Genomic DNA, 16,852 nt, shown 5'->3' with positions numbered 1-16,852 from the left:
GGCAATCGAAAACCATCTTTAAAACCGTTCAATAAAAGATTAGCCGAATTTCTGTCAGGGTACATAAGAAGCCAGCAAGACATTTAATCCACGAAAACTGGAGTGGGGGCTCTATTTGGAAGGGGCCGATTGGAAAACCCTTTCAGAGAGCTGAGGTCCGGTTCCCTGCATGCAATCCTTAGCGTGATGTCATCCCCGCAACGGAGGCATGTATGCTTAAACCTACATTGATTTCCTTTGGAACACTGTGAGTTATTGTAGGCGAAACACTTATTTCCTCCAGACAAGCTCTGACCTGATCTGCTAAGGAAGGACTGCCTCCTGGCCTGACCTAATAAAGGGCTAAACATATAAGTTTGCTGGACAGCCGCCCAAATTTCTATATCCTTAAAATCAAAGGGGATACTGGGCTCAACAGAAACCTTCTTGCAAAACTCTTACATTCTCCAAACCCGACTACTTCCTGTCAAATGCATATAGTGAATCATTTACATATAGTTAAGAACTGCTTGGTGTTCTCCTGGTCTATTCTCAAGATATGCCGATGCAAATACTATGAAACCAGCTAGTAAATTATTATATGACCGAAAGCTTTCTTCACCGCCCCCGTCATTAAGCTTAGCCTGAGGCGAATTATTTTTCTTGTCTCCGTCACCGTAAATATATCAACAAACAGTCCTTGGTCTATTTTCTGTCTGACCCTAGGTCTAATATCTCTTAAAATTGCCGTGTTGGAAACACGTACCATGTCATCGTTGCGCTGACCCATTTGTGCTTTGCGTTTTCCACTTGCACTATATCTGCCTGCTGCCCGATCTAATCTGGGATTTAAGCAAGCGTATAATTTTACGTTGTTTCCTTCCTGAATCTGAAGAATCTCCTTCTTCTGAACTAAAAGAATCCGAAACACTCAAAATCTCCCCTGAGACATCTTGACGTGTATACTCACCGAACGATCCCAAGCCCGAAACTCTGGCAACAGCTCCGGACTCATCATGCTCTGAAGAACCTTGAACATTATCTGCTTGCTGCTCAGAAGATTCTCCTGTAACTGTATTGGTTCCTACAATCTGTGATGCTGAAACGTTAACAATATTAGAAACTGATTCATGATGAACCCTCGGTGAGTTGCAAATATCAACCACCCCAGCGCTATTACTTTGGTGAGGCGCGTGCTAATGCTTAGGTGGTCTGCTCGCAGCTTGATTATGCTGAGTAACTTAATTAGAACATTTTGGGAATCTGTGTTACTGCTATGTAGAACAGGTGCAGTGAAACCACCATGATGTGGGCATTATAAAATTGTGACCTTGAAGTGATCCAACATGAGAACTTGCTTGTTGTTGCCAAGGATTCCCCGGCATAAAACCGGTGCAAAAATTATGATTACCAATTGAGGGCATAGGGGCTGAAAATATGTTTGAACTCCAAGGTAAAACAGATTGAACAGACACATAAGATCCTTGCGAAAGGGGGACATTCTGTGAAAATACAGCATCAGGAAAGGAATATTGCATAAAAGAAGTCATAGGTGTAGGATTAGGAGACCAACTATGCTGACTTATATTAGATGAAGTTTGACAGCTGGACACTTATTGTGTCGACATGTAAGGGGTGCTAATACTGTATGAACAGCTGGCCCTGTGCTAGGTATAACCTGTGTAAGGCCGTGGTGTGTACCGCCCACGTTAATAGGTGCTGTGTCACAATCGATTGCTACGTGCGATGCAACAGATAACTGTGACTGGTAAACAATATTAAAAGGGGGAAAATATGATTGTGAAGGGCGGCATTGTGAACCAGGTGACATACTGCTCATGGGTAACGTGACGGGAAGTGGGTTACAGATACTAGAGCTGACAGGACACTTGCATATGAAAAAGGGGGGATTGCCGCTGAGGAGGAGTAGCAATGTTAACCACTGTTTGTAAATTTGATTGCAACAAATCAGAACTGGGAGTGCTAGAAAGGTTAATAAGATTTTGTTCTGCTGGCCCAGACAACAAATTGTCATGACTCTGAACGTAATCCCCAGAAGGTGTAGCAAGGTAACTTGTGCCTGAGGACTGGAGGGGGTTAATTGACTCCTGGGGTTATTTATATTTGCAACATGTTACTTATGTGCAACATGGTGTTTAGTTCAGGACTTAAAATGGCTGCCCGAGCTAAGGGGGCGGGGCTAATTTGGGCGAGAATGACCTTTGGAGACAATCTAGTGGAGTGACCAGGGACCAGAGGGGAAGCCCTGCAACTCACTCTTCTCTGACTGAAACTATCCCTAACACTTGGGGCGGCAGAGCGGATCCTGGAACCCCCCTGCTCTCCGTGATCCACAGCTGACAGTGCATCTGAGCTGTCTAGCTCTACTGACCACTGAAGGGGGGGAATAAAGGGGGATGGAAGGGGAAGGGAAAAACAGAAAATTTAATGACAGGAAAGGAAAGGAAATATGAGGCAAAAATAAAAGTGTGAAATGAAAGATGGGATAGAAAGGTTATGAAGGGGAAAAAAGGGGGAAGAAAAAAAGAAAAGCAGTGAACAGGAAAAATTAACAATACAAATAAAATTATCCGAAAGCTTGGTGCACCAGACAAAAAAATACAAAGGGTTTTGCAGTTCCCATCTAGTACACTTCATACTTCCTAGGAAGGAATCCCAATCTGCTTTCAGTAGAGGTAGGTCAATTACTATTAATATTGTGACAGTGTCCATATAATGGACTGGCATAATGAGATGGACTGTTGGTATAATGTGTGGGCACTACTACTACAATATACTATACTATAATATGCAGGTTTTGCCATCGGTGTCACACAAAAAAAAATTCCAGACTGTTATGTGTTGGTAATTGCTAAAAATTACATGCTATTAGATGTAAGCAACATTTTCAAAATTGTTCTACTAAATTCTTGCCCAATTTACACTTGTCTATGAAATTTACTACAACCATATCATACAGCAGAGCAAATTGACTGTCCGTCCAGCTCTATTCTAAAACTGTGGATTCCCTAAAATAGGAAGTTACAAATATATTGTGGAATGGCATTCAATGGAAAAGTGAAGCAAATGCAGAACTCGGAAATAGTATTGCCAGAACTTTGCATGCATGCAAAATAGCCTATTCTTCCAAAAAACTCAATTCACATCAACTTTGTTCATTTCTATATATTATGTTACTATGCTACCCACCTGATATAAAATGGCCATGTCACAAATACTCTCTTACACAAATGCTGAGTTTCAACTTTTGCCCCTGGTTTGTAGCTTTCTCATTCCTCATAATTAGTCTATGCGGTTCTCTTACACTCATATAGTGTAAATTATCAGTCATCATATCTCCATCTGTACATGTCATCTTTGTCAGGGCTAAAATCTGTCCTCTTAATATCTCAGAATGTGGACTATCAATTGCATTGTCAAGAAATGTTTTGGGCAACCAAATCTGCATCAGTGTATTATATATACTCTCTTGTGTGGGAAGGGCAACTATTACTGTACTTGAACTGTCTGTGTGAATGTGTATATGTATGTATATATATATATATATATATATATATATATATATATATATATATATATATATATATATATATAAATATATATATATATATATATATATATATATATATATATATATATGTATGTATATATATATATATATATATATATATATATATATATGCATACACACCTATATCTATATACATATATATATATATATATATATATATATATATATATATATATATATATATATCTTTTTTTATTCAGAACAGTTGGTTAGCCTCACACATTATATGAAAGAACAAACACAAGCCACAAGCTATGAAATATTCTTTCAGTAGTGGCCGTGGCATATTATTTCTCCAGATAATATATGTACCAAAAGCTTTGTATGCAAAGCAGCAAAGATACAAAATACTATTATGGTTGTAGCTACTTTTAGAATCAGCAGAAAATGTAATAGCCTGTTTTTCATTATACATTTTCTTTCACAGTTCAATCAAATGTCACTTAGCTGCAATTCCTAAAGTACACTTAATATTTTCATTAAAATCAATAAAACCAAGATATGACAAGGCTACAGGTGGATGCAAGCAATTAAACTCCTCCTGCCTGTATTGTCAGGCAGCACTTTAACTAAAGAAACCCATTCAACACCTGTCCCTTCTCTTTTTGAATGGCAGCTAACAGAAATCCACTTAGCCGGGCTTTGTCTGCTTATTTCCTTGACAGATAATGTGAAGAAGTAGGCAGTTACGAGGCCAGTTATTCAGAATTAATTTTCCCTTCACCAGTGATGTGCACAACTGACTGTGATAATGGCTCCTGAACAGAAATCAGGGGGTAAACAAGGCAATTTGAGATGATCTGCTCGAAATAAATGGCCTTCAAATTTATACTCTTTTTGTAGCTCTAAATAAATACCATTTTTTCTGCTCTTTCTGATAGAAGAGTTGATAATTATAACAATAGTGTGAGCTTTTAGCTTGTATGGTTGAGTTAAAAAAATATACATATGAATACATGATGGGGGAATATGATTAACAGGAAATAGTATAACAGTTATTGATGAAATTGGTATCAGAGAAGTGCTTAATATACCACTGAGAAATAGCTTGTTTAGTCTTTGTGTATATTGTCCTAAGGTATAAAACCACCATAATGATTGGGGAAACAAACTTCCAGTAACTATTTATATTGTAAATATAACATTTTATTTGTGTACACTAGTAATGAGACAGCCAAACCAAAACTTCAATTTCATCCTTTTGCAAAATAGCCAAGGATGCAGTGAGACTCTGTCAAAGTCGAATAATTGGATGAAAGAAAGTATATTGATTAATATTGTTTTACCGTGTAATTGTGATCAGTACGCCACGTGTCATGGCGGAATCGCACAATAAATATCGCACGCATACACTCGCACTTACACATTCACACTTACACATTCACTTGTATATAGTTCATTTTTATTATAGTTCCAATCCACAGTCGTTTATGAACAAATGTTATTTAGTTTGTAAGTTAAATATTGTAATGTTATATGCACTTTAGTGATATTTATAGTTTAGGTCACAAGAAGCATGTCATGTTTGGTATCATTCTAATCCCCTATTTATCCGCAGACGTCCGGTTTATTCGCCGAAAGGATCACGCATTTTGTATGCTAGTTATGGATGATAGGGAATAAATGGTAGAAATGATATTGTCTGTATAATGCTGATAGACCAGTTTAAACTAGTCCTTGGCGGGAAGATTAGTATTCATCTTCTGGAGAGCTGACCCCCACCCTTGGAAAGTTGACCCCCACCCTTGGAGGGTGTCATTTGAACTGACCTATGGACTGCATTATACTGGACCCTCCTGAAGCCTGAACATATGTAAACATGCCAAATCATCTGTATTGTTTTCATTGAGTGTATATAACAGGGGCTCTGGGACCAGCATACAGTCACATTGACCACAGACTTCATGACTGATGACTGAATGCTGGACCCAGCATTGCGCAGCACCGCGCCACGTATGTTTCGGCTGTACTGTACTTATTTATTGAACTGTAATACTTTTACTTTTGCTAAATAAATTGCTTGTGCTTTGGAACCACACAAATCGCATAGACAATAATTATTGGAAAACAATTAAATTAATTTAATAACTCATATATGAAAGTGTAAAAGCACAAACTTAGAGAACATATATTGTTTTGTGAGGTCAGACACTCACTTTTGCACAAATGCATAATTTTCACAGGTATTTGGTTTTATGGGTTAGATGGAAACATTTGAAGGTATGCAAATGTTTGCATTGGGTTCAGTGCTTTGACAGCATTCCATGCTGCGTGTTTAATAGCCGCATAAATATGCCTACCTTTACCCCCACATGAAAAAAATCTATATCGTAAAGTGAGACATGATTAAGTAACGGAGAAGGCACAATCAGGGTAAGGGCCCGCACACAACTTGTTTTTACCACTGTTTATAAAAGTAGTGGGTACCACTGTCCACAGGGCCAGCTGCCTATTAAAAAAAACCTAATAGGATGTTGATCAGGCAGCAGCAGGTGTTCTGAGCTCGTTCCCAAACTATGACAACTATTATCTTTTGGTGCATTAGCTGGTGTCTAGTCAGTTGCTAGGCAGCTGCAGCTACCTAGCAGTTTTTAATTTTGCAGGTGCTGCTTGTAAAGGCTCTTTTAGAGTCTCTCTCTCTCTCATTGGTTCCCCAACAAATAAAAATGCCTTCCTGTCTATCACCTATGCAGGTGATAGCTTATAGGGAACTAGTGTGCTGTGAATGCTGATCTTTTTTGACTTGCTGTTGTGACCCACACCATACCTTGGATTCTGCTTTTTTATCCTGCCCATGACCACTGCCTGCTTTTTGGATCTTCTATTGATGTCTTCCTGCCCTGAATTTGGCCTGTTTACCAGATTTTGCCCTGAACTCTGCCAGCCCTGACCTGACCCTATATTACTGATATTTCTATTACACAGCCAGCCTCAATCTCAGCTTGTCTATTGACCTCACTACAGATATCAGCCTGCCTTGACTTTTGGCCTGTATCTTGGATGTATCCTACTGATTTTGGTACCATCTGCAACCTCCTTCCATGTCCTGTCCACTGTTGAGAGGAGAGCTACACTCCATCTCCCTAGTCCCCAGTGGTCTAGTGGCAGAAGTGGGACTCCGCCAGATCCCAGCCACACAGCGCTGCTGTGCATACACTTCCTTTCTGCCAGAAGTGCTGGCTCCCGACTGTGTGTGAAAAGCAGCATAGAAATGATATATGGAAAGCTGCTCATCATTGTTTTATATGTGGATGACTTGTTGCTAGCAGGCCAGAAAAATCACATGAACAGTGTTAAAGGTCTGTTGGGAGACAAATTAGGCTCTGCCAGGGGCATAGGAACAACATTTTCATGGGGAGCAAAAGACCAAGGACTACTATAGGGCTTGGAGCTCCTTTTTCTCACACTTGGTATATTGTTTTACGACAGTTGTAACAGAGACTGTAGATGTACAAAGACTCCAAATCCTATGTTAATTTGTGTCAGTGTTTCTGGGGTTTATTTTAGTAAAAAATTGTTTTTATACATTATTAAATAAATAAACTAATAAACGGTGGCTAATTTACCTATCTGTTATTCAAGTCGGGATTGGACTATATCTGTACACAAGGGCTGAAGAGTCAGGAATAGATGGTTGGGCAGGTAAACGTGCACAAAGTTTTTGTTTAGTCAGCATTTGAGCTTAAACCACATTGTGATCCCTCTGGTGTTAAATGAAAGTTGTGGAACTACAATTCCCAGGATACAAGCTGAGGATTTTACAGTGTTTTCGGCAGTATATTGTATAGATATAATTAAATATATATACATTCAACCCTTGAGATAATTCCCAGTACCAGGAGCCAGTAAGGTTAGCATCTGATATTTTGATCCAGTGTATAAGGTTGTGACAATTAATGTTTATGTTTTATGCTGCTGATATTATTGATTTATTGAGTGTTATTGTGTTAACCTGTTGTTCATAGTAAAGGTTGGTGCTCTACTTTCATCCACACTATCTTATTATTGTATTGTATTGTTCACACTATTATTTCAAACTTTGCCAAAGTATATGTTTCCATAAAATCACAAAAGATGCATTTAGTTCAATAGATGTGCCTGGCTGGCTTCTGTAGCACACAGTGGGGGCGATTCAATTCTGTCGAGAATAGCACGGCGTTAGCAGTTTTACCATTAATACGGTAAAACTGCCCATAATTACCCTTAATACGGTAATTTCAATGGTGGATTTTTACTCGCGGCTGAGCTGCCAGATAAAATCCAGGTTAAAATTACTGTATCAATGGTAATACTGTTAACGCTGAGCTATTCGCGGCAGAATTGAATCGGCCCCAGTGTGTCACAGCATGTTAGTATTGGGCAGGGGTTTCCTGAATCTCCTCCTGGTGTATTTCAAAAACACCCCCCAGAAGAGAGGTGGAGTGGAGGCACTGAAAAGCAAGCACAGAGGTGAGAAGCATCTACATCAGTGTTGGCTAACCTGTGACATTACAAGTCCCAGCATACATATAGCAGCTTATTGCTAGAGGGTATGCTGGGACTTGTAGTTTCACAACACCTGGAGTGTCACAGGTTAGCCAACACTGATCTACATCATTCAATATATATACACCCTCTGCTTCATTGTAAATTTATCAAATTCGACTCACTTATATTTTCCATGCCACCACTTTGAATTTCCACTTAAGCCACTATAATTATATCTATGTATCTATCTATCTATCCATTTTTATATATATATATATATATATATATATATATATATATATATATATATATATATATATATATAAATATAAATGATGTCCCTGAGGAAAGTACTATACTGAAACGTTGGAATGGATTAAACACACCCTTTTGATACAAACTACAATTTGTCTTAAATCCTTGAGTGCCGCCTCACCTGGAATATATATATATATATATATATATATATATATATATATATACATATATATATAAATCTCCAAATAAGAATTAGGCAGAAACCCATAAAATAAGCTTGCACAGGTGCTCCTAGAACTGCTTTTAACACACAATGCGAACAGTCATAGAAAGGTCATTTCTTTGTGTGTATCTTTACAAACAGTGCTCTTGAATACACTTTAATCATTAAAAGCAACATGCACCATAGTACATTTTAAAGTATCAATTGCATCCTGTTTAGGTTGCTTAACCTAATGAAACACACTGTATAATTCATACATACACTATTATCCATATTCATTGCTGTTTTGCACATTTTATGCATATAAATAATTATCACCTGGTTAAGTCTATAACTGTATTCCAACGGAAAATCAAGATCATATACATCAGCAGTAGGAAGTGACATATTGGTTGAATAATGTTATTGCAAAACAGCATGAAATCAATGTAATTTTATTTGGTAAAGAGTTAAACTGTTAAAAACTGTGATATGAGTGAAAACATAACACACTATTAAATTATTTTGATTACTTTTCATTCAATAGAATAAATTTATTGTATTGTTTGCAATTGTAACTGTTAGAAAATGATTAATATGATAAATACACGATGGTAACAATAATAATATTAATCATCATTATCATCTTCATATTAAGTTGTAGCATAGTACACAAATAAATAAGGACTAAGGCATGAAAGCCAGAGTACAGTTAGGACTTTTTAATAAAATTGGTTAAACACAAGTGGGAAAGTAGGTTTCTCAGTTGAGGTTTGCAATTATATGTATGTTACCTTTCTGTGTGTATAGCCTTTTTAGATGATCTCAAAATGCATTACCTTACAGTTGTGTGTTCTTGTACTGGTGAAGTTAAAGAGAATTAACAATGGTGTCAGAAGTTATCCCACTCATGTTGTGCTCATATCTATGATTACTTGGAGTCCAATCAGTAGACTTACTATCATAGTTATAGGTGGGAGATCACTCTGATTGGTTCATTAGTTTAAGGTGGGAGACCACTCTGGTTCATCAGCCTAGCTCCATTTTTGGAGGAAAACAAAATTAAAGCCTTTCTCTTAGTGAAGTTACAGATAAAAGACAACCTAGGGCACCACCTGATCTTTTCTAACTCTTAGTTATCACTTAGTTCTCACTCAATTTATCTGACAACTCTCCATTAAAAGACTACACAAAACAAAAACAAAAACTAGAAATATTACATGTCACAACTATCCTCACTTGTCCTGATTCTATATGAAAATCAGTTCCATATGCTGATAATTCTGATAAAGATATAATATAATTATAATATTCCATGCCCCTATAAATGACTTTAATTACAGTAAAACAGAGTAATATTTCTTGATTCCTTTTATCATATTACATTAACATTCTTAAAGAACACATGCCAACAATATCCTAAACTCTGCTTCTACAATCTTAATCTAAACACTCTGAATGATTTAGACTACCTTTAGCTCCTTTATGAATATCTTTGGCTGGATAAAGGATATGAGCCTGATCTAGTTTCCACCATTTTTTTGCTCTTTGAGGAATTCATATCTGGAATATTATAGGTGCACCTATATTGCTATCAAAATCCTCAAGAGATGGTGGTCAATACCATCTAAATACCGTGTATCTGGTATAAGTTTATGTATCTGTTTTAATAAAATATTATTTTTTAAACAATCACATTACAGTGCCAGTGTTTTATGATTTGAGGGCGTACTGCAATTTGTTCTTTTTATATATATATTTTATTTACGGGTTTGCAGATCCCGTGCAGTTGGTCCTTCTTATCATATCCATAATCTTGTGCCATTATATTTGTTGTTTTTTGTGGTGAGAGGGGAGCCTGGGGGGAGGAAAGACAATGAGCTCCGTTTTGGAGATGTTGATCTTGAGAAATCGCGAGGACATCCAGAAGGAGATGGCAGAGAGGCAGTCGGATACACGAGAGAGAAGGGAGGGGGAGAGGTCAGGCGAGGAGATGTAGAGTTGAATGTCGTCAGCGTAGAGGTGATACTGAAGACCGAAGGAGGAGATGAGAGTGCCAAGGGAGTAGGTATAGAGTGAAAAGAGTAGAGGGCCAAGAACAGAGCCTTGAGGGACTCCAACAGGGAGAGGGGAGGGGGTTGAGGAAGAGCCAGAGGTGGATACTGAGAAGGAGCGGTTAGTGAGGAAAGAGGTGAACAAGGCGAGGACAGAACCCGATAGGCCAAGAGAGAGGAGTTTGTAGCAGGAGGGGGTGATCAACGGTATCAAAGGCCGCAGAGAGGTCGAGTAGGATGAGTAGGGAGAAGTGACCCTTGGATTTGGCTAGTAGGAGGTCATTCGTAACTTTGGCCATGGCAGTTTCGGTGGAGTGGAGGGGGCGGAAGCCTGATTGATGAGGGTCAAGGAGGGAGTAGTCCGAGAGGTGTCTGGTGAGGCGGTTGTAGACAATCCTCTCAAGTAATTTGGAAGCATAGGAGAGAAGAGAGATAGGGCGATAGTTAGCAGGAGAGATAGGGTCAAGATTAGGTTTCTTGAGGATGGGAGCGATAAGAGCATGTTTAAAAGAAGAGGGGACCACACCAGAGGAGAGTGAGAGGTTGAAGAGGTGAGCGAGGTAAGAGCAGGCCGTGGAGGAGAGAGAGCGAAGGAGACGTGAGGGGATAGGATCGAGAGGACAGGTGGAGGGTGGAGAGGATAGAATAAGTGAGCGAACTTCATCACCCGAGGTGGGGCAGAAGTAGCACCAGAGTTGGTTGGTGGGTGGAGGTGAAGGGAAAAGGGGGGAAAGAGCGGGAAGGGAGGAGGAGATGTTAAGTCTGATGGCCTCAATTTTGGAAGAGAAAAAGGTGGCGAAGTCAGAGGTGGAAAGGGGAGGTGGGATGGGAGGGGGGTGGAAAGAGGAGGGAGTTGAAGGTGGCAAAGAGGCGGCGGGGATTGGAGGACTGAGAAGAGATGAGGGACTTAAAGAAGGATTGTTTGGCAAGGGAGAGGGCGGAGCAGAATGAGGTGAGGATAAATTTAAAGTGAAGGAAGTCAGCCAGGGAACGAGATTTCCTCCAGAGGCATTCAGCAGTGCGAGAGCGTTTTTGGAGGAAGCGGGTGAGGTTGGAGTGCCAGGGTTGGGGAATGAGGCGGCGTTGGGGGATGGAGGAGGCCGGGGCAACAGCATTGAGGGCAGTAGTGAGGGAGAGGTTGTAGAGAGAGGACGCCTGGTCAGGGCAGGCCAAGGAGGGAATAGGTGAGAGGAGAGTTTCGAGAGAGGAGGAGAAAGCTGTAGTGTCAATAGCATCAAGGTTGCGCCTAGTGAGGGTAGATTTAGGCGAGTTGGGAGCCTGGGAGGAAGACAGAGTGAAGGAGAGGAGATGGTGGTCAGAGAGTGGGAAGGGAGAGATAGAGAAGTCGGAGAGGTCGCAGTGATGAGAGAAGACGAGGTCTAAGGCGTGGCCAAGACTGTGAGTGGGAGAAGAGGTCCACTGGGTGAGGCCAAGTGAGGTGGAAAGGGCGAGAAGTTTAGTGGTGGCGGGGTCAGAGCAGTTGTCAATGGGGATGTTAAAGTTGCCAAGTATGATGGAGGGAAGGTCAGAGGAAAGGTAGTGAGGGAGCCAGGCAGCGAAGTTGTCAAGGAAGAGGGAGGTAGGGCCAGGGGGACGGTAGATGACAGAGACACGGAGGTGGATGGGGAGAAGAGATGGATAGAGTGAACTTCAAAGGAGGAGAAAGAGAGGGAAGGTATAGTGGGAATGACCCAAAAGGTGCAGCTAGGGGATAGGAGGAAGCCCACTCTGCCTCCTTGGCGTCCATCAGGTCTGGTGGAGTGGGTGAAGGAGAGACCCCCGTAGGAGAGAGCAGCAGGAGAGACGGTGTCAGAAGAGGAAAGCCAGGTTTCAGTGATGGCGAGGAGGTTAAGAGAGTTGGAGATGAAGAGGTCGTGGATGGAGGGGAGTCTGTTACAGATGGACCTGGAGTTCCAGAGGGCACATGAGAAGGGGAGGGAGGGAAGAGGGGAGATTTGGATAAGATTGTCAGGGTTGATGGAACGAGGCGGAGGGTGTGAGATGGGGCAGTGAGAGTTGGCGCCAAGAGGGTGGCGAGGGGAGAGGATGGGTATGGGAGCCGAGCGGGGCGGCATGGTGAGAGACAGGGAAACGGGAGCAACACAGGTAAAAAGGAGAGGAAAGGGTGTGGCAATTACAAAGAAGCGAGGATAAAACAGTAGATGGGGGACAATAAAAGCAAGTGACCAATTAAGCAATCAGGTACATCAATAGTGAGTGTAGCGCAGGACACAACAGAAAGGATAACCAGAGAGTGAAGTGGTAAGAGGAGAGCAAAAACAGTCAGTAAAGCTAGATATAGTGCAATACAATACATTCAACGTAGATTTCAATCAGGAGAAGGCAGAATGATCACGGCAGCAGGATGTCCAGGAAGGGTGTCCACGTGAGCAGGACTGGGAAGCAAGTCCACAGGAGCTGAGGAGGCCGGTGGTGGGTAGATGGACGAATCCCAGGTGTGTGCCGGGCAGTAACAGAGACCAAATGCAGGGAGAAAGACGTGGAGGACCGTCGGACCGGAGGAGTAGGAGGCTGGAGCAGGAGACCGGACCAGGAGACCAAATGCAGGGAGAAAAATGTGGAGGACCGGAGGACCGGAGGAGCAGGAGGCTGGTGGATTCTCAATTTTATACTGGTGTACTGATGTAATCTCTATCCGGGTAAAGGTTCATTCAAATGTTTCTAATATTGTGTTTGTTGATGTGGTGTCCATATAATAATCTGTATGCCTGGGGCAGGCAGAAATTATGGACAGTCCTTCAATTAGATTGATCCCCAAAAGTCTGTATAATATAATGTGTATGGATCCTAATATACTTGATATTCATACACACTCCTGTGTCTTTATTCCTTATCCAAAAGTGTGCAGTACATTCAAAAAAATTATAGTATTTTCATTAGGTTCTTTTTTTCAATTCTGATATCGGTGTCAATCATTATCTTATTACTAGTGTGGTCTCCAACTGCTCTTAGCTTGTATCACTGGTGTGCATACCATTTTCTACAATTTTTTCACATGCCCAGACATTCTCCAATCTCTTTATTAATCTGTATCATCAAGACCTTTTGTAGTATTGTTAATATTTGTCCCAGTTGCTTGTATTAATCAATACCAAAATTTGCTTGTTTATATATAAATCATAAGATAGACGTCTCTAGATAGAAATGATATCTGTCCATATTTAAATACTGCATATTTTCTCTTCTTTTGTTCTTAATAAGACAATGCCGCTATCATCTATAATAGAGGATTCATATAGCCATCACTTTTTATACAATTACCACCACTACCGCTAATTTTAGTAGAATACCTCACTATATATGTCCCAGTATTGATTATCTGCCTAATTTAAACATTATTTAAAATTAATGTGGGAGATACGCGGCATACGTGCAGTCATTGCTGGCACCCACTTCCAAGTTTGTGACGTTACTCTTGACGTCCTACACGATGTACGTTTCGACAGTACAGCTTTGTCAAAGAGATCAATCCCTTTGACAAACCTATTTTTAGTCTATCCAATAGTATCCTAGTTAACAGAATAATGTGTTTGTTTTGGTATTATTAATTGTTAATCTTTTTATCATTAGGTATTATGCAAAAAAACATATGATTAATATGAATTACCAAGAAAACGTTTTATTTTCAATTTACACATAAAGTAAACTTAAGTATTGTATGTGGTTCATGCTCATTTGAATTTGAATGTCTGGTTGGACGATATTGCTGCTTAATTGACATATTTGAAAATATTGTGTGCATCTGTGCTTACAAATAGGAAGGATATTGCTAGTTTCTGAGTAACAAAATAAATAGTACAATGACTAAATGTAATACATATTAACCCCTCTATTCAAGTCATTTTGCTTGTTAAAGTGTTGCATTTTATTCACTGGAATGTGGGTGTAAAGCTGCTTGAGGAAGAATGCATCACCCACGCTACATAGGATTAGATTACTGTGATTATACCAATATGCTGGATAGCAGATGAAAATTATGTGTTAGCTTTCCATATATATCAATTCTTTTGAGCGTAAAAATATTATCTACTTATTGCAAATACTGGAAAACAGTTATTTTCCTTGCATTCAGATTTTAAATAGGTTCTAAGGGATTAAAAAGAAAACAATAACACAACAGATGTTTGCTATGCAAAGTAAATTATAGACTAAATTATTCGCTACTTGAATTAAATAGACATTTCGTTTGGTGGGGGACAATTATGAATCCAAACTGGTAATGAAGTTTGTTAAAAGGAATGGGGGGGGGGAATAACAGCAGGGAGGTGACTAAATAGTATACAGCATCTTTATTAAGTAAAACCTGACATATTTGGAAGATATTTATGAAAGTTCCCCTTTACAGTTCTTAAAAATGTTGAAATTCTCCCCTTGTTAGTTCACCTTTAGGTACAGTTAGATGCAGTTGTTATATTGTAAAGGTTCCTCTGTGTATCGTATTTATTAAATGTTTACTTATTTATAATTTCGGTAAGACCGTCCTTACTAGATGTGGCCCCCTAAAGTCTTTCTTCCTGCAGTCTTGCAGCCCTACATACATACAGTAAACATTGGCAGCACGTAAAGTGTAGGTGTTTAGTATAACATTTATCCTTCAACTTAACTGCCATTAAAATTCCTATTTGTGAATCCTGAAATATGTGTCAGCTTGCAACAGATTGCTAACATATGCTCACATGTGAGAAGGAAAGAGTTTAACAGTCAGTTACACAGAATTCATCTCAGACTTTCATGTGTCCTATATGATTGTCAAATGCTGTCTTCATAACTCTTATGTCACGTCATGTCACCATCTTAATACATCTCCCTTACAATTTGCTACCTTACAAATAGCAACATCATTAATTTGGGACATGTTTGATCGTTAAAACAAACACTATTTCTGGTACTGTATTAACATGTAAAGTAATATATTATACAGATGTAGAAAGTGTTAATGAGACAGCCGGCAGATCATGTTGCCATTCATGTAACATGCTGTAAGGAAATACATTGCATTTGTCAAGTGTGTTTGGCAAATTGCTAAGTCTAAATTACATTTTTTACATGCAGTACCCTTTTTCTAGCAATAGATATCATGGAAGCAAGTGATCTGCATGTGTGCTGGATTTCCCATTTTAATAAATGGTAAAACTCTAATACATCAATAAATAGAAGTGGGTAGCACCAACATCATACATTTGGTCTGTTTGCCACTAAATAACCATGGGATGCCTCTTCTAAGTTGTATATCAGCACTAGGCTAGACAAGCTGGATCGGTCACGCTATAACAGGAAAACTTGCAGTGCGGTTCCCACAAAGCTTAGTCAGCATGGGGATGGAGGGCGGGGGAATCGGTGACAGAAGCAAGACAAAAATGAACACCCTCTCGGAGAGATTAGCTGGGGCTCTTCCTGACACTGGATGGCTGTGGGATCCAGGTAATATTAAAACTCAGATCCTTAAAATGACTCTCCCATTATACCAATATAGGGTAGTGTTAATGAGTAAATTAAACATTGACACAAGAATTAAATATACATTTTATTGCCATTAAACACTCCCCTGAAAGCTCTTTCTCCACTTTACTATGTCTTCTTTCCTGCTGTAATCAAATACAGTACAGTGAATTGAAATGGTTTAGAAAAGCAAATGCTGCGTTGCTCAGTCAGCCAATCACATGAGGCAGAAATCATTGTCTATTTGTGGCAAATACATTCGCTAGAAGGTGCATCATTCAATGTGTTTTTTTTATATTTTATTTCCAATTTTCAGACATTGTCTCCTGTGTACTAATAATGCATATAATTACTGTAAAGTATGAGAATTGAACTCACATGCACCAGGATGCAATAGCTGTGACATGTCACCTACCTTGCAAATAATGTTAAATAACTTTAGACATGCGGAGTGAAATACAATCAAATTACAAGACTGTGCTAAAGAGGTCAAGCAATATTTATAAGGTTTATTTGGATTGACATTATTTCTCTAGCTAAATGACAATGCCATTGCAAGTAATTTAACAAACATAACCAACACTTTACATTAATAAATAAAAATATAAGCAATCCAGCCAACTCACATTGCAAGTAAAATAACTTTATTGTGTAGAGTAATTAAAAGGCAAGGGGGAGGGGGATGTTGAGGCAAACACTGAAAGAGGTCAGCAACAGATTACTGTTTGCATCATTAGCAATACAAAAGAATGGTTGCATTAAATTTAATGGCTAGGTTGATGGCACACAGCTCATAATGGAAGAAGGACGATAATTGAACTCCAGTTCTCCCATTTCACT

This window comes from Mixophyes fleayi, chromosome 1 (assembly GCF_038048845.1).
Source record: "Mixophyes fleayi isolate aMixFle1 chromosome 1, aMixFle1.hap1, whole genome shotgun sequence".
NCBI lineage: Eukaryota > Metazoa > Chordata > Amphibia > Anura > Limnodynastidae > Mixophyes > Mixophyes fleayi.
Note: the sequence above shows the minus strand (reverse complement) of the source record.